We start from the raw sequence: 17905 nt of genomic DNA, 5'->3' as shown, positions 1-17905 counted from the left end.
AGAACAGGCACACCTGCAGAGACAGGAAGCAGACCAGGGTTGCTCAGGGCTGGGACACCCCGCAGGTGGCGGGGAGGCCGCTGAAGGCTCGCGGGGGAGGGGTCTCTCCGAGGTGCTGGAACTGCTCCAGAATCGACTGTGGGGATGGCGGCACCTGTCTGTGAATAGACTAAAAACCATTGAATTGTACATTTTCAACGGGTGAACTGTACGGTATGTGAATTATTTCTCAATAAAGCTGTTATAGAAAAAGTCCTGTGGTTTTATCAAAGCATAAAAGAAAATCAACATTGCTCTTCACGGAGAATTAAGGCTTTCAGTTTTCTGGGGAAACTGTATTTCCTGGAGCGGGAGGCTGGGACGCAAGTGCCCAGCAGCATGGGACCCACGAGGCCCTGCAGCCCGCGCCCGGGCAGGGCACGGGCCGCCCCAGCTGTCCCGTCTGCTCCCCAGGAGGGCTCCCCGGTGCCCACATGCCGCAGCAGGGAAGGCAGTGACATACCCCCCTCGGCCCTCCGAGGCCTCGCCAGAGTCCAGCCCCCGCTGAAGGGCAGGGACCCGCAGGGAAGACAAACCTGTCTTCTCTGAGCCGGGCGCACGGGCCCCGACGGCAGAGGCTGCTGCTGGGCCAAGCGAGAGGCCACGCACACTGTAGAGCGCGGCCCTGGGGTGAACAGCGGGCGGCTTCCGGCCACCGTCTGCCCAGCTCTGGTCTGCGTGCGGAGCCTAAGGGACAGAGGAGCGAAGTAATTAAATGAAGCGTTAATGTGGGTTTCAGAAGTTTGATTCCAAAGGCCGTTTTACGGGCACTAAAACGTCTCCTTGGCAGAGGTGCGTGCCCACGAGGACGTCAGAGAACCACGCGTGAAGCAGCGGCTGGGCCCCAAGAGGGGGGCTGGAGGGCCCGAGGGGTGAGGGCGGGGCAAACGCAGAAAACACGCCTGGAAACCAGCACTGTTCTCGGGCACTGCAGCCCTGCCGACGGGACGGCTCCTTCTTCGGGAAAGCCCAGGACTCAGAGCCGCGGACCCGGCCGTCGGGGGCAGGAGCGGGAGGGCAGTCCGGCTCCAGAGGGGCGCTGCGGAGCGGCCCCGGGCTCAGGGGACACGAGGTGGCGCGCCTGACCTGACGGCCGGACAGTGGCCGCTGGAGGCTGCCCCCTGCAGAGCCCGCTGCCCGGACGGGCGCACACAACGCGCGGGCCCCGGAGCCGGGCTTGGGGGATTGCGCAGAGAGACTTAAGAGAAAGAAGGGCACACGGATCACTGACCGCCGGCCGATACCACCTGCCCTGGCCTTTCCCAGAGGACGTTTCTCTGGGCTCCTCAGAGGCCAGAGAGGCCCCGTCTAGGGTGACGCATCTGTGGCCACAACACTGACGGGCTCTGTCACCTGCCAACACTGCGGCCGTCTGCGGACTGAGCCGAAGCTCAGAAGTGGCCGCGGGGTCTGGCAGGCAGGCCATGGACCTGGCCCATCGTGGCCCTGCACCCCGTCGCCTCAAAATAGGGTTGCAGATGGAATGAGGGTCCCGTCGGGGTGGGCTGGAGTCCCACTAAGAGCCTGGGCCACCCTGAGGCGAGACCTTCACCATCTGGCACATCCCAGGCACCGCTTTGGTGCTTCCCTGGAACCAGCCCAGGACTCACGGGGCCGGTTGGCTTGTCTTGAACACGTGTGGTCACGTCCCACTCAGACATACCCGGCAGGCGACGGCCTCTCCACTGACAGCAGAGCGAGTGACCGCATCGTCTGACAAGCCCTTTGTCCCATTCCAACCAACGGCTGTGGTTATGCGTCCTGTTTCAAGTGGCAGCTGGAGACACGGGGGACAGTTTTGGGGGCAGGCCGTTTCAGCGTGGCACCGAGGGAGTCCGTCAGCAGTGCTCCCGCCCTCGGTGAGGCTGGCGGGTAACCGGCGCCGGCCGGTTAGGAACAGCTGACGCCACTCACGGCCGCCGCCGAGCGCCCAAGAATCAGCTGCATCTCGTGAAACGGAAAGGGGCGGACCTAGGCAGCACTCAATGGCTTGGGTTTCCTCCCACGTGCAGCCGTGGGAGCGGCGTCACAGAGCCTGGGGTGGGAGACGCATTCTTGGTGCAACACTGGCTGCCCCCCTGCCAGCGTCAGGATGGGGGGGCTGGTGCATCTCCAGCCCCGACGGACGCGCGCGGAGACCGCCGTCCTCATGCTCTCAGAGCCCGGGACGCAGGGTGTGAACGCCACAGCGCGAGCTCTGCTCCCGGAAAATCCTTTTCTTTCTAAAGGACATCACTTCTTAGCTGCATGGGACAGACTGCACCACGCTAAGTATCTCTGGGGGGATGAGCACTTGTGGGGGCTGTCATCGCCCAGTGTTTGGAGGCCCCGATTGGGTAGGCTTACTCCACGTCCAAAGGGGGGGGGGTGAGGAGGGCTGAGGGAGAGGGAGGTGGCGATCGGGGCGGACAGACCCCGGGCCACCCCAGCTGGCTCCGAGCAGAAGCTCCGGGGGCAGCAGGGGACCCAGCGCTGGCTGTGATGGAGAAGGTGATCCCGGCCGTGGTTTTTTTCTGCTAGAACTTTTCTAATCGGAATGGATCTCGCTGTCAGGAAGGCTAGAGGCCGTCAGACGTGAGCTATGGTTCAGGCGATGTCCTGGACAGGCAGACCAGCGGGGCCCGGCGTGCTCGGACCGTTTTCTTTTTTCAGGTCTAACAAGAATCAATATTTAAGATTATGCAATGTCCGTACCAGCCTGAAGAAGCTGCCAACCCAAGGACAAGGGCTGGATAATTTACAATGCAAGGAATCCATTCTTCCTGAGAGGGGGAAGGGAAAAATCAAGATTTAAGCTTTTTATCCTGGCTGGACTTCTCCCCTCCATGCTTAATGGCACCAGACGTAAATAAACCATCCATTTTGTTTTGTGAGCGCGGCCTGCACTTTGCACAGACTCTGAACGAGGTGACAGGCTGGTGCTGGGTCCCAGGCCCGGGTCTGGGCCGCGGCTGCCTCCTCAGCGTCACTGGTTCACACGTGTGCGGGGTGCCCGGGGGCCCCTCGGCCCCGGCGGAACCTGCCCCCACCGCCTCTGCCCCCGTGGCCAGTGGAGCAAGCCCGCTTACTGTCGGCTGCTAATGGCTCTTCGGCCCCATGTTTTAATGTGAAGATTAAATATTTATAACGGCCTCGTCAGAAGCATCCCACACGCTGCCCCCCCGCCCCCCAAAGCAGCAGCTGGGCTGGGCTCGCTCACAGGGAGTCAGAGGTCGCAGGTCACGCGAGCAGGCAGCAGCACCTGCGGCCCCGCGGCCTGGGCCCTTGTTTACGGGCGGGGCTTGTTCCTTTGTCTCCAGTTCCTGGAACCGGTGGCCTCGGCCACTGGAGAGATGACCCGCCAGGAGACCCACCAGGTGACTGCCTGGACACCATGCCTCTGAGGGTGTCTCTGGAGGAAGCAGAAAGCAGGAATCCCCACCCTTTCCCGCCACCTGGACGGCAAGACAAGACGACGAGGGGTCTGAGCAAAGAAGGGCCGGGGGCAGGGCGGGGGCACCGGGTCCCGAGGGAAGGGGGGAGCCCTGGGCACTGACACGGGCCCCGGGGAGCGCGGTGCAGGCGCCAGCGTTAGTCTCGCCCACACCGGCTCCTTCCTCACGTTGCGCCTCTCGCGGCCGCTGGGCTCGGGCGGACTGGCCTCAGTGGCCGTGACGAGCCGTCCCTGCCCAGGGCAGCAGCGCGGGCTGCGTGTTGACCCCCAGCCATGACCCGACGCTGGTTCCCGTGTGGGCTGGGACCGGGACCTCAGGGCTGGCTGAGCAGACAGCAGGACAAGGCCTCCCAGGGTGGACTACGGGGTGGGGGGCAGAGTGCCCAGTGAGCAGGGGGCTCCCCTCGCCTGTCAGCAGCCCGCGGACCCTCAGGGTGTGAGGGGGGCCAGAGCAGGGCCCGGGGGCTGGCCATGGGGACGGCTAGCCGGGACGGTGACACACAGCCCGGGTGCCATGATGCAGGCAGGGTCTGGTCAGAGCTGCCATGGGCTTCAAACAGGGCGTGTGCACCCCTGTGCCCAGGCGTGGGGTCTGGCCCCTGGGGACGGGCTCCAGAGGCTGGGGCAGCAGAGGCAAGCCCGGGCGGGGGGTGGGGGGGGGAGGTCAGGCAGCGGCCGGCCTGGATCAGGGCAGCTGCGGAGCCCTGTGAGGCGGCCACCGCGGGTCGACAGATGGCAGTGGGAGCCGAGGGGGAGCAGCCACCCCGGGGAGCGGAGGCAGAGCCGCTGTGCGCCCATCTGCTCGGGTCCCGCCTTGCGGCACCCTGGAAGGTGCGTGCACCCCGTCCACTCAGTGAGTGTCCTTAGTCCAGAACCGGAAGGCGCAATGAGGGGGCTCCGGGCCCCCATGATGGAGGTGGGGAGTGGAAGCGCTGGGGCAATTCGGGCTGAGCCCACGACCTCGGGGATGTGGTCCCCCGACCGGATGAGAGGGGCAGGGATGTCTGCCTGCTCCTTACAGGGACGGCAGAGGCCGGGTGCTGTGACAGAGCCAGGAGTGACAGCAAGTGGTGCCGGTGACAAACGGGTGGGCCGGGCCCCTGTGTGCTGGGCGCAGGGAGAACTCGCATGCTCAGCCCCTCGGAACTCTGGGGGCACGCCGAGGCCCCGTCGGCCTCAGGGTGGGGCTGGGAAGGCGCCAAGCCCCCCCCCTGCTGGTGACTGGAGGAGGGAGAGTGCAGCCCCGGCCGCCTGGCTCTCTCACGTCCGGAACTTTCCTCCGTGCTGGGCAGAGGGCAGGAAAGGCCACCGCCTGTCCCGACGGCGCTGCCCACTGGGGAGACTCAGATTCCGTGCTCAGGAAACAGCACCCTCATCTCCCAAGTTGTGTGCAGACGCCGCCTCGGTTCCGAGGTTCCTGACAAAGGAGGCGGGCACCGTGGGGCCACCGCCAGCCAAGGGACACCCCGAGGGACAGGAGCGCCCACAGCGACCTGATGCTCAGCTCACCCAGCGGTGACTTTGCAAATGAAATAAAGGTATTTCCAGGGGAACTCATCATTTTAAGTTTTGTACTTATAGTGGGGGCCTCGTTAAAATGTTTTTTTCTTATAGGACTTATTTTTTGTTCTAAATTAAAACCTGACATTTTATTTAGAGGAGCTTCAGCCATATACCAAGCGAGCAGAGGGGCAAGGGAGCCCTGCACACGTACCACTGGCCGCTGCCATCTGGGCTGGACTGCGGCCCCCGCCCCAGCTGCCTCCTTTTCCCAGGTAACAGTTACCAACTTCTTATTCAGTCATTTGTTTAATGTATTGCGGTGCCCCTGGCTTGCAAAACCACACAGGTTTCAAGGACACAACTCAAGGAAACACCTGTTCGCTGCGCTGTGTGTCCAGCCACCCACGCGAAGTCCCTGCCCACCCTGTTTGCCTACCTCCACCCTGGCCCCTCCGGCTGTCACCACGCACACGAGTTTTTGCTTAATCCCTTCCCCTTCTTCATCCAGGCCCCCAACCCCCTCCCCATACAAACCTTAACTGTACGTGTCTAATAATAGGTCCGCTTGCTTAACCTGCATCCGTATCAAGACACAGGGTTTTCATTACCCCAGAAAGTGCCCTCACGCTCCCTCCTAAATAACCCACACGCTCCACGCAGGCACCCAGCCTGAGAGTGATGGTGAGGAAGAGGATGGGGATGAAGATGAGGAGGCTGAAGATGAGGAGGCTGAGGAGGCTGACACCGAGAAGCAGAAGACCGATGACGACGACTAGACAGCAAAAAAGGAAAAGTTAAACTTAAAAACCGGCCGCCGTGACCTGGTCACCCTCCACGTCCCGTCTCAGAATCTGAACATGGCCGCCTTCGAGCAGAGTCCCGCCCACCAGCCCCCCCAAACCACACGTGAATTTGCAACAGGGGAGGAAAACACCCACAACTCCCAAGGCCCTGCTTTTTTCCTAACGGTGTTTGAAGAAGGTGTTTCCCCCGCGAGAGATTCTGCGTGTTCCTGAACGTCCTATGGATGAAACCACAGCGCTTGGACTCTTCGCTCCGCGTGTCCCAGAGGCCCTCACGCTGGTGCGCACACGGTTCATTTCTTCTCACACTGAGCCGTGTGTCTCTGTGTGAGGAAGAGACCACACGTCATTTATCCACCCTCCGTCGGGTGCCCTTTGGGTGATTTCCAATTTGGGGTTGTTCTGAGTACAGCCACTACGCCCTCCCAGCATTGTCCCTCTGAAGGCTGTGCTGGCCCTTGTAGGTTATCTGCATTTCCACGCAGTTTTAAACGTCTTGACAGGTTCTATGAAATCATGTGGGGATTATGACTGGAATTGCACTGGAATTCTAGGTCAGTTTTCGGAGAACTGACATCGTAGCGATATTAACTTTCCAATCCACGAACACAGTATGTCCACCCCTCTGTTCATTCCGATCTCCTCTAATTTCTGAGAAACATTCTGTCGTTCTCAGTGCAGAGAGCTTACACAGCACTCATTACATCTATTTTGTTTTTTTGATTCGATTATAAATAAATAGTATGACTTTTGAGTTTTCCACTGTTTGTATTAGTTTGCTGACAGAATAAAGAAACCCACCGGTTTTCTGCACACTGGCCTTCCACCCAGGACGTGGCCAGATTCCCGTCACCGGTCACAGTCTTCTCTTGTTGCTGCCCTAGGTGATCTACGCACGGTCAGGCCGCCTGCACACAGGGACAGTGTTACTTCTTCCCTCCCATCTTCATGGGTGGTTTCACTGGCTTCACCGCATGGGCAGGCGTATCAGGGAAAGGCCGCCCAGAAGTGGGGAGAGCAGGGGTGGCCCGGCCCCTCGCCTTAGGGAACAGCACTTCACCATGTCACAGATGCCTTTCGTCACGTTGAGAAGCTTCCTCTTTGCTCCTCGTTTGTGGAGGGTTGAGTGTTTCCACATGCTTTTCCTGCATCTATTTTCTTTTGTATTCTGTGCATGTGGCAAATTGTACTGATTGGTCCCCAAACACTAAACCATCCTTGCATTCCTGCCACAGACCCACGGACCATTGTTTTTCTTCACTAGTGTTTCGTGAAAGGTATTTTTTTGCACCTACATTCATAAAAGATGTTGGTTTACAGTATTTTTCCAGCAGTATCTTTCTCGGGCTTTGGTATAAAGGTTATTAGTGTTTCAAATCTGCTTTATTCAAACTTTCACTGTATGTGACTTAAGTGTACATATAGCCAGAGAGGAGAAAGGAAGATAAATGTCTTAGCAGGATTACAAGGCAGTATTATTATGGTTATTGTTGGTTTGGGAAAACACTTCCTTCTAGAGGAGGGAAGTGGAAAATAATGCTGAATGAAGGGGGGTAAGAGGGAGCGGCTCGGAGCTGACCACACGCTGACTGGTTTGGGGCCCTGCTCCCCCAGGCACGAGGACTGACCCCTCCCGTAGCGCTTCCCCCGAAGCCTTCCTCTTATTTGATTTCTAGGTGCCACCTGTTTTCTAGTTACCATGGAAATCACTGGGAACAGGGCTTGACTTTCCCAGAAGTTAAGTCTAGTTAAATGCAGAGAATGCTGAAGGCAGGCATGCCAAGCGCTGTCCGTAATACACGTGTTTTAAAGGTGGCTGAAAGGAACAGTTCCCACATTTCGCCCCCCGGACCGCAGACGCTCCACGCTGAGGGCCTACGATGTGCGTGAGGGGCTGGGGACCAGCAGGCAGTGACCAGCGGGGTGCTGCCCTGCCTCCACAGAGCCTGGAGTCCAGCAGGCGGCCATCTAGTCAGTGACCACAGAGAGGCGTCCCTGACCTGGCACAGGGCTGGAGTCAGTGCTGGGGATGGTAACAACGGGCTGGCTGCGAGGCAGGACCAGGAGCTGGCCGTGTCGGAGGGAGATGGACCGGGAGCGAGGCGGAAGGCAGGGAAGCAGGGCGGGGGTGGGTGGCCGTGGCCCAGGACCTCTGAGAGCTGGAGGAGGCCTGCCAGCTGCCGCCCATCGTGTGAACACAGCGCCGCAAGGAGCCCCACGCTCTCTGCCTTGGGCTGCGGGAGGGCGGCGCCGCGCCTGCCCTCTGACGCCCACTGCACGGGCCCTCGGAGCTGCGGCTGCCACCGCGGACGCCGGACACCGCAGTGACCACTGGCAGCGGCCGGGGTGACCATCCTTGGAGAGAAACAGCAGAGCAAGGTCATCAGGGCCGGAGATGTGGGCAGCTTCCTCAGGCACCAGCCTGGTGACCTCTGTGGTGACGGCGTGGGCAGGTTCCATGCTCCCGTCCAGCTTCTGAGTGTGAGAGAAGTCGCGAGTCGATCCCATCAAGTTCTCGGGTCTCATGGCAGACTCAGCTGGCCAGCTCCCCATGGCAGACGCAGACCTCAGACGGACGGCAGGGCCCTTCCTGGTGCAGGCGCAGGGCGTCACGCACAAGGCCAGGTTCGTCATCGCCCCCAAGCGCTCTGTCTCCAGAACCTGCACGCACGGGTCCCCAACGGGACAGCGTGGTCAGCATCTGTCGCTCGCTCTGCGGTGAGCTCTCTGTTTTCATTTTCAAACCCTGAGAAGCCCAAGAGCGCCCGCTGCTCCCCTCCGGGCCCCGGGAGGAGTCCGACCGAGAAGGCAGGCAGGCCAGCCCTCCTTGTGCAGCCTCCCCACCAGCACACGCCGGGGACACACAACAGAACAGCCCCGGAGAGCAGCAGTTTTACGCTTAAAATCAAGTCCATCGCACGAGGTACCCACCACACAGACGCCTGACTGATGGCGGCAAATGACGGTCCTAGGTTTTATGGGGCGCATGCCCCCGCGGAAAGCCAGAGGGGAGTAAAAGCTGGGAGAACGCGCCAGGCCCAGCGCAAGGACGACACATGCCAGCGGAGCGTTAAGCGTCACGGGGGTGACAGAGCTGGGGTGGAGCCGGCATCTGGGCCCGGCGCCGGCCCTGCCTGTGCAACGGGTGCGCAGGGACTCCTCCTGGGCCCCTCGCTCCCGGGGACAGCTCGTTAGCTGGAGCATCTGAGCAGGCTAATCCCGCAGCCTGGTCTGCGCTAAATTACAAGGGCCTGGGCACACACGCGGCCCCCGGCGCCCGCTCGCCTCCCCTCCACACGGAGCGCCGTGTCAACGGAAATGCAGCAGTGACATTTCGCTCGCTCTCTCAATTACATGTAGGCTTTTCACTGCCGGCGTAAAATACATATTGTGCTCCGGCGCGGTGCATTGTCCCAGGTCAGCGGGAACACAGTGTCCTTTTCGCTGCAGAACAAGAACACTGACATCTGTAAGGTTTGCTGTAAATAATCGGAGCGGTGGAGACAGAGTGCTGGGGGGAGGGGGGGACAAGGCAGGCAGGGAGGCTGCGGTGGGGGGGCGGGTGACAGGGGAGGGAAGGACGTGGGAGATCCCTGAACGTGAGCTCAGAGTCCTGGGTTTGCCGAGGGAAGGTTCCGGGGAATGTTTTGAGTCATGAGGGGGAAATAAGTATGTGGCAAAACCTACAGGACGACCCCCAGCTGCAACGCCTCCTGCAGACGGCCTTCGAGCTCCTCCAGAAAAGAGCCCAGCAGGGGCAGGGACGGGCGCGGAGTGGCTGGGAATTCTAATGCGGGTGGCAGGAGGAGACGGCTCTAGGTGCCACCGAGTCACACGCCGGACGATTTGAATCCGTGAGTGGCACTGGGGTGGGGGGTCACCTGCACAAAGGTTCAGGAAGCAGAAGGGCCTGCTGGGAGCCCCGTCCCCCCAGCCACGGGCCTCGGAGGCCGGCGTGTGAGCAAACGGAAGGTGCGTTTGCCAAGCGGTTCGGCAGCAGCTCTCCTCCGGAGGAGGGATTGTTCATGGAGAAGAAAATTTAGTGACAGGCAGGGGACGGTGTGGATGACAAAAAGGCTACAGGGGAGGGACAGATTCTGATGGGGAGTCTGTCTAGGCAGAGGCAGGGCTCCCGAGGTCCCTCTGGGCCCCCCCCGCCCGTATCGGTGGCATAGGCTGAGCATGTGTGTGCAGAAGAGGCACAGGCTGGCTGCCCGTGCACGCGTGTGCGCCTGTGTGTGCGTGTGTGACATCCCCTGCGTGTCCCCCGTCCGGCGCGGAGACGGTTGGAGGGAGAACGGAGTGACATCTGCCCGGGGCTGCTTCCCTAGGTGAGAGGTCCCCGGGACGCCTCTGCCCCGTGCCCAGCAGCGACCCCACTTCTGCCCGGACTCCCCGCCCTTCAAGACAAAAGCTCCTTCCCTCCGGTCCTGCCCAGAGGAGCGAGCATGTGATTCCAATTTGACATTAAAAGTCACGTCTGAAGAACAGCGCGGTGCTCCCGTTTCCCCGTACCCCGGCTTTTACTACTTTGCATTCAACTGTGAAAAGTCTTTTAAAACTCGGAACAGCAGTAAAACTTGAATGCATTTTTGACCCATTATTGCATAGCGGGGGTGCCTTCCAAGTTGGAGAGGCTGCCGCGCTCTCCCCCCTAATATTTCCACTTTAATTGTGCCACTTGAGAAATTTACGTGCCTCAAAATATGGCATGAATCTTACGCTTATTGCAGTATCATTAGCAGCAACATTTAAGCAACATCTGTGTGCCATAGAACTAATTGAGGCAGCAGAACTGGCAGCTGTAAATCCACAGGAAGATGGCAGTTTGTACCCAGCACCGCTGAGCTGGCTGCTAACTGTCAGCCTGTTCCTGCAATCTGGTCCCGAGGACCACGGCACAGCTCCCAGTGTCCAAAAAAATACAGCGAGGAGGCTAATGATCCTATTAACCACTTTGCTGCACCAATTTGGCTGTTTTTCCAGTTTCCTTGTTGAATTTCATTATAAATTTCTCCGTTCCTGTAAAAAGTCCCGTGTGCGACGCGTCTGACTTACCTGAGCCGGGAGACGCACGTCTGGCTAGAGTGGACGGAGGATGGATTTTTTTGTTCCTGAATAATTCTGCTCCCCTCCCCCGACTCCTTTCGGTTGCTTAAAAATTTTTCTCACACACGTCTCTGTAAAAAATAACTTTAAAATCCCTCGTAATGCTGATATTTAAAGCAATGGCATTTTCTTCCTGTGGACATAACATTTTCGGTAATCAATACAAGATGGCAGCCGTAATTTATGACTGGTAGGGGCTGCAGAGAGAGAGCAGGGCGACCACCGAGCGCTTTGTGGGGGACGGGCAGCTCAGGCCGAGGGGCTGGGGAGCGTCCGGGCCGGCTCCCCGGGTCCGCACACCACGGCCGATGGGCGGAGAGCCAGCCACACACGGGTTCAGACACACAGGCCTTGCCTGCCCGCCTTCAGTATTTAAAATAACACAAAACACGGATTCTCCCACGTGGAGAGGAAGCTAAGTCGGGGGCATCGCTGACAGGCCTCTTCTCGCAGGAAAACGGGGTGCTGGAGCCAATGCTTTCATGGAGGACGCCCCTTCTCTGAGCGCCGCGGGAGAGAACGCCTCTGCCGCCCCCTCCGGCGCAGCCTGTCGCGGTTTTAACGCTGGTTCTGCTTGTTTCTGTGCAGCAGGGAGTGGGGCCCCCCCCGCCCCCCCCCCAGGCCTGGCCTCAGACAGTGATGTCACCTGTATCTTTCCACGCACTCGAGAGTGCTGGGAACACACAAAAGAAGGCCTCCTGCAATCTGCGACGGTGGCTGTGTTTGCCAACAACCCGCCTTCATTAGAAAATTGGCACGTCCGCCCAGCTGCCTGTGACATGCCGCTAACTGTGGACATTTGTCGTCTTAATGCCCAAGGACTCAGGGAACCAACTGATCAGGGAGAAACTGTCCGGACCCGCTGAACCCCACGCTCAGGGGGGGCGCGCCACCGCCCGGTATTGAAAATCAATAGGCACGTGACTGCGGGAAGGTCGGAGGTCTCCAGAATTAACTTCCTGGCACTAAATCACTCGCCCTTGTTTCTTGGTTTATTTTCTAACAATCACACCGTGTAAGGGGACCTGGTCAGGAGCCAGTTAGGGGGCACAGAGCGAGGACACAGGGTTGCGGGTGGAGGGCTGCCGGGCTCTCCCCCCAGCTCCGCGAGCGTCAGGGCAGGACGCTGAGGCTCTGTCCAGCTGCAACTGTTTCCCCTGCACTTCTTTTCTGATGGGTTTTAATCTTCACGTGGAAGGACAGAAGCTGGTTTGGAAACTCTCCACCCCCGACTTATCAAAATAATGCCGATCAATACGGACCTGGGTGCTCTCCCTGCGCGGGGTGCTTCACTGTAAGTGGGAAGTCAGTCCCAGGCCCGTGTGCGAGAACTGCTGCTTCTGGTAGCTTCTGAACAAATCCTCACGCGCGGGGTCCCAGCGCCCCGTCCCCGCTCGGAGCCTGCAGCTCGGAGAGACTGAGGCCCCAGGGACAGATGTTCAGGGTTCATCGACCGACACCTCTACTTCCTAGGATGCTGAGAAACTTACATCTGTTAACCTGTTAAAAATAACAAAACCCCAATGTACACGAGCCCAAGCTAACAAATCATGGATTAGTTCATAGCTCCATGTTAGTGCGTGTAACACACACGCGGTGAAACAGCGTTGCGAGGACCCCAGCGAACCTACCACCTGGAGCGGGAACGGCAGCGTTTGCCGGGTCCGTGCACGCGGGGCTGCCCCTCCCCCAGGCTCTGCCCCAGAGGCGCGTGCGGGGCTCTGGGGGCACCTGTTTACTTCAGGCGGGAGCTACACCCTCGGGGCAGGCCAGTGGGCTTTACCAAGTGGGCGCTGTGGGCCCCGGGCAGCCTCCTGCCCCCCACTGCTTACCCGCCGGCACGGTTCCCAGACGCACTGGTGCTGTGCACGTGGCCTGCTTGTTGTCACTGCTGTGCAGTGTCATGTGTCACGGGAGCACGCCACGACGCGGGGCCTCGTTTCCCCCCGATGGACGTCGGATTGATGGCGGCCGCTCCCGCGCTGCCGTGCTGGGAGCCCCCGGCCGGGTTCTGGGCGTGGGTGCAGGGCCCCCGGGGCATGAGCCTGGGCTCGGCGAAAGGCTGGCTCAGGAGCTGAGGCCCGTCAGCTCGATGGGGACACATCACACGACTGTCCAAAGTCACTGCGTGCGCAGACGAGCATGCTTTTCAGAATTCTGCAGACCCTCCCTTTCCATTCCCGGGCGGCAACGGTGGCTCGCTCTAGGCACACAGCCACGGCCGGGCTGTTCTAGACCCGACCTGGAACGGGAAGGATGGGCGTCAGCACCCGGCAGGGTCAGCGCAGGCCCCAAGGCGGAGGCCGTGGGCGCGAGTCTAGGCTTCTAGACTTAAACGCCGCGTGATGTGGGGCAGAACACCCCACTTTTCTCGGGGGGAGGCTGCCATTTAGGGTGCTGTGCGGGCTGGTGGTTTTGAAAAGGAACGGAGCTGAGAGCTCTGGCTGGCAACGCTACGCACGCTGAGACGCTTTCTGAAGACACCCGTGGCAAGGAAGCATTCACGGCAGAGACGTGAGTGCCACCGTTGGGAAAGCGAGTCCCTGAGGTCGGATGAGACCAGCCCAAGGCCCAGGTGCCAGCGCAGGCCGCGGGGGCGGGCGAGGGGACGACAGAGGAAGAAGCCCCAGGGCTGGACGTGCCTGAGGTCTCTCTGGAGCCAACGGCCTGCCGGGCCGTCCCAGGGCAGCTGGCTTTTCGCCTCTGCTGGGCCCTGGTGCTTCTCTGTTGTCCGAGAACACACCCCTTTTTTCAGTTAAAGACAATTCTTCTTGGGAGCATCTTCTTGGAGCTGGTGTGTCTAAGCCGGAGCCTGGCCTGGGCAGGTCTGAACGCTCAGCCCCCAAACGCGTGATGTGGCTCCATGCTCCCGAGGCCGAGACCAGAGCCACCGACAGTGGCCGGCAGCGTCCCCTTTGTGACTGCGTCTCACTGGTCTGCCGCTACTTTTGGCTCAGGTTTCGGCGCTGCGTGGACTGGCTGCCATGTTTTTCCAGTTGTGAGGACAGGTTCCAGAGGAAGTCTTCGGATAGCCATCGTGCTGACCTTAAATGTAAATGTTATCACCGCGGTTTAAAGAGAGATTAATGATTGGCCGAGAGCCCCATGCGTCCTTCGGAAGCGAGCGCCGGTGAGAACCCGATTTCCAACAACGTCAGTGGAGAACCCCCGCCCGCGGCGGCCAGCGCATCCCTGGGGCTTGGTCTGGGGCTGGAGCATCTTTTCTGAGCCACTTACCAGCTGACAAAGAAGTTCAGCCTCTGTCCTTCAAGCAGGAGGACAGGTGGGATTGCCAAGAGCTGGGTGTGTTCAGGGCCTCGCCGCTCTGTCCGCCAGTTGGAGAGGCGGCCAAGCACCACAGCTCCAACCCAGGGGGCAGGAAGCCGAGGGTCACACAACGCGTGGAGGCCTGCCATCAGGCTGACCCCAAACTAGGCCCCACCTGGGCCCCGCCCAGACCAGCGTGCAGGTGCTACTCCAGTCACGGCCACCCGGGTCCGGGGCAGTCTGCCATTTCCCTCATCTCCGTCCCAGCTCACTGCGTCCTGAAAGGGAGCTCAGGACATGCTCCCAGCCCCGAGGCCTCAGCACCGCCCGCCCGGCGGACACCACCATCTCGGACGTCTCCCGGACAAAGCGCGGCCGGCAGCTCTACTGGGGACGGAGCGCCAGTGTCAACACCGGGAGGACCGGCCAATTATACTCCACATCTGAATTCCTTACATTTCCAGTGTTTTACACTAATTAGTTAGTCCTGTTAGCTCTAAGGATTAGCAGCTTCTCTAACAAGACGCAGGGACATCAAGTGACTCACCTAATTATGTAAAACACAGGGACGCAGGCGGGAGAGGACGGGCTGCGCTGCGTCTGCCCGGGCCCTGCTGCCAGGCGGAGGAGGCCCCTGCCCCCTGTCCTGTGGGCCCCCGGGGAACAAGGAACAGGTGACGCAGGCCTGACCCGGACAGAGGTGCTGACTGCCAGCCGAGGCAGGGGGCATGCCAGTGAAGGCCCCGTTCTCCCCTCGGGGCCTGCTCTCCCCGTGGTCCCCGCCCCCCCCAGCACGGGCCGCAGAGGCCGCAGCGACCAGGGGTTCAGAGCCAGCATGGCGGACACCGGTTGAGAGTCAGCCAGTGGGCCCCGTGTCCAGAGTGAAGGCTCCAGAAGCCTTCTGGGAGGAGGAGGCGGGGGGTGGAGGGGGGGACCCGGAGCGCCTGGAAGGCTCGGGCAACACAGCGAGTTCCCACCCAGTCGCCGTGAAGACGGTCCATCTCCACCTGAGACCAGCCGCCGGAGGCCACAGAGCACGCGTCACGGCGCTTCCTGGCGCAGCAGGCAGGTGTCTGCGCGGAAAAGCGCCGACAGCGACGTGCCTCTGGGTGTTGCAGCCTTCACACGTGCCCGTGTCTGTCTCCGAGAAAAGGCCCTTTAAATAAACGCGTGTTCTCAGCCCCGCACAGCATCCTGGCCGGGAGACGGCGCTGGCTGCTCCCCAGCGGGGGGTGTGCAGCAGCGCGTGCGCGCATGTTGCCGGGTATACATGGTGGAGCCTGTGCTGTGTGTGCACGGCGGGGTGTGTGTGTCTTCGTGGTGTGTGTGTTGTGTTGGCATGTGTGTACGTGGTGGTGTGCGCGCACCATGACGTGTGCCATGGTGGGTGGTGGGGTGTGTGCGTGTGTGCACGCGTTGCTGTGTGTACATGGCGGTGTGTGTGCACCATGGTGGTGGTGGGATGTGCGTGTGTGTGACCCTGAGAAACGAGGGAAGGGGAGAGACCAAGCTGCCAGCCCCTCTCTGTCCCTGCAGCCACGCCCCAGGCCTGATGTGTCGCCACCGTGCCCCTCACGGAACTGGGAAGCCACCCAGAGCACCGCACATGGACCCCAGGGAGCACCATGAATCCGCCATCACTTCGGCCGCCCTGTGGCAGAAGCTCCCCGTCCTGTTCCCACCTCTTCAGAGCTCGTGACGCAAACACTGGCGCTCCGTCCTGCACCCTCCGAGGGTCCCCGCTCCCAGGTCCCAAACAGCACTGTCCCCAAGAACCAGCAGGACCTGGGATGCAGCTCGCCACCGCGGTGTGTGGGGGCAGAGCTCTGAAGGCACTGCACCACCCCCGGCACCCGGTTCTCAGGACGAGTCTCAGCCACCGTCCGTGCGGAGCTTCTCAGCGAAGGAAACACTCGCGCAGGACTTGAAAGGCTGTGACGACACCCGTCCACCCACCAAGGCGCCACCAGGCCGGCCTCGGCCCCTGTGGGCCTCTCACCGCCTGCGTCCGTCTGCCTGCCCAGCCCAGGGCCTCCAGGAGCCGGCCGGTGACGCGGGCCAGACATCCCCCAGCTGTTGGCAGCTGGAGCCACGGGGCCGAGGGCTCTGGGCGGCTGTCCTCCATCACGGAGACGCGTCGGTCCCTGCAGCGCCTCCAGCTCCGGGCCGGGCCTTCACCTGCCACCCCCACTCCTCCGGACAGACAACGGACAGACAGACGGGCTGCTGGGCACAGGTCCGTTTAAGTCCCGTCTTTCCCACTGATGACGGGAAGAACTGACGTGAGCTTCAGCTTCCTCCACACAAACTTTCAATCAAACGTCCACGAGCAGGAAAGAGGAAAGACCCCGTGTGGGCGGAGGGGGTCCAAACAAGGGCAGCCCCCCGCGGCCCCTCTGTCCCTCGCCATGACCCCACGCAGAGTGGACGCGCATGAACATGCCAGTGACACAGGGCCCGGAGGCCGTGGCGACATGCTTGGTTTGCGGACTGGTCTTTGGGGAAAAGCTCTTGCGTGAAATGGAACGACTTCTCTCCTGTGTGTCTGCAGAAAGCCCCCTCGCTGACCAGTTCAGCGTCGTCCCGCACGCGGCCTGAACCCTAACGGGCACAAGGCCTTTGGTGAGCTCGGAGCGAAAGGAACGATGTCGCGTCGAGTTGGGGGGACATCTCAGCTGTCCCAGTGGCGGCAGTGCTGGCTGTGGCCCCGGCTGCGGACATGCCGGGGACACGCTGCGCCGAGATGGGAGGGGACGTGGCCAGCAGGGCCTGCCGGTCCTGCAAGGGCCACCTCTGGGGTGACGATGACACCTGTGAGCGCGTTCCTGCAGGAACGTGGCGGCGAGCTCCCCGCGGGGCTGCCCGGCCGCGTGCCCCACCCCACGGGTGGCCTCTCCTGAGACACGTTTCCACGGCGACGCCGCAGCTTGGCAGGAAGGACGCTCTAGGGAGCGTGGCGGCTCACCGACAGGTTAGGACACAAAAAACGACGGTTTCATCTCCACAGCCCCACGCCGGGGACGCCCGGCCACTCGACAGAGGGGATTCTGGGTAGCAAACCGCGGAGCGGAGACCCTGGAGGAAGCGGGCTGAGGGCGACTGGACTGGGCCGCCGCGGCCGCCACGTGCAGCCAGGGGTCCGCTCCGAGGGCGGGTCAGTGGCTGTGTCTGCCGGGTCAGAGCCCCCGAGTTACAGTCCCGGCTGGGCCGACAGGGGAGGCTGCTGGCCGCCTCCGCCCCCCGCCCGCCTGCCACCCCTGCGGGGATGCTGCTGCACGCCCTCCTGCTGGCCCTCCCCAGGTCCCCGGACTGGCCTCGGTGTGGCCAAGGCGCCCCAAGTCCGGACAACCCCAGTCGTCCTTTGGATGTCAGGGACTCGGGCTTCATCACTGGACAGAGGCCCAGGACCCAGCGAAGGAGGGGCTCACTCAACACCTGTGTCCCTAACGGGGTGAAGGGACCCAGAGAAGGAGGGGCTCACTCAACACCTGTGTCCCTAACGGGGTGAAGGGACCCAGAGAAGGACACGGTCCTGCACGGAGCTCGCCCCGTGTGGCCACAGGCGCCCGCTGCGTCTCACGCATGGCTCTGCAGCTGCACACGCGGCGTCTGCCCCTCCGCGCTCTGGTTTCTGGGAGCGGTGAGGAGGCACGTGTGGCCCGCGGTCAGGCTGCGCACGGGGCCCCACGCCGGAGGTCAGCACGCTGCAGCCAAGACGGGCGGGGAAGCCTGATCCGTGAGGGGACCCAGC

Source organism: Furipterus horrens, unplaced genomic scaffold (genome assembly GCF_987537825.1).
Source record: "Furipterus horrens unplaced genomic scaffold, mFurHor1.1.pri manual_scaffold_5, whole genome shotgun sequence".
Lineage (NCBI taxonomy): Eukaryota > Metazoa > Chordata > Mammalia > Chiroptera > Furipteridae > Furipterus > Furipterus horrens.
Note: the sequence above shows the minus strand (reverse complement) of the source record.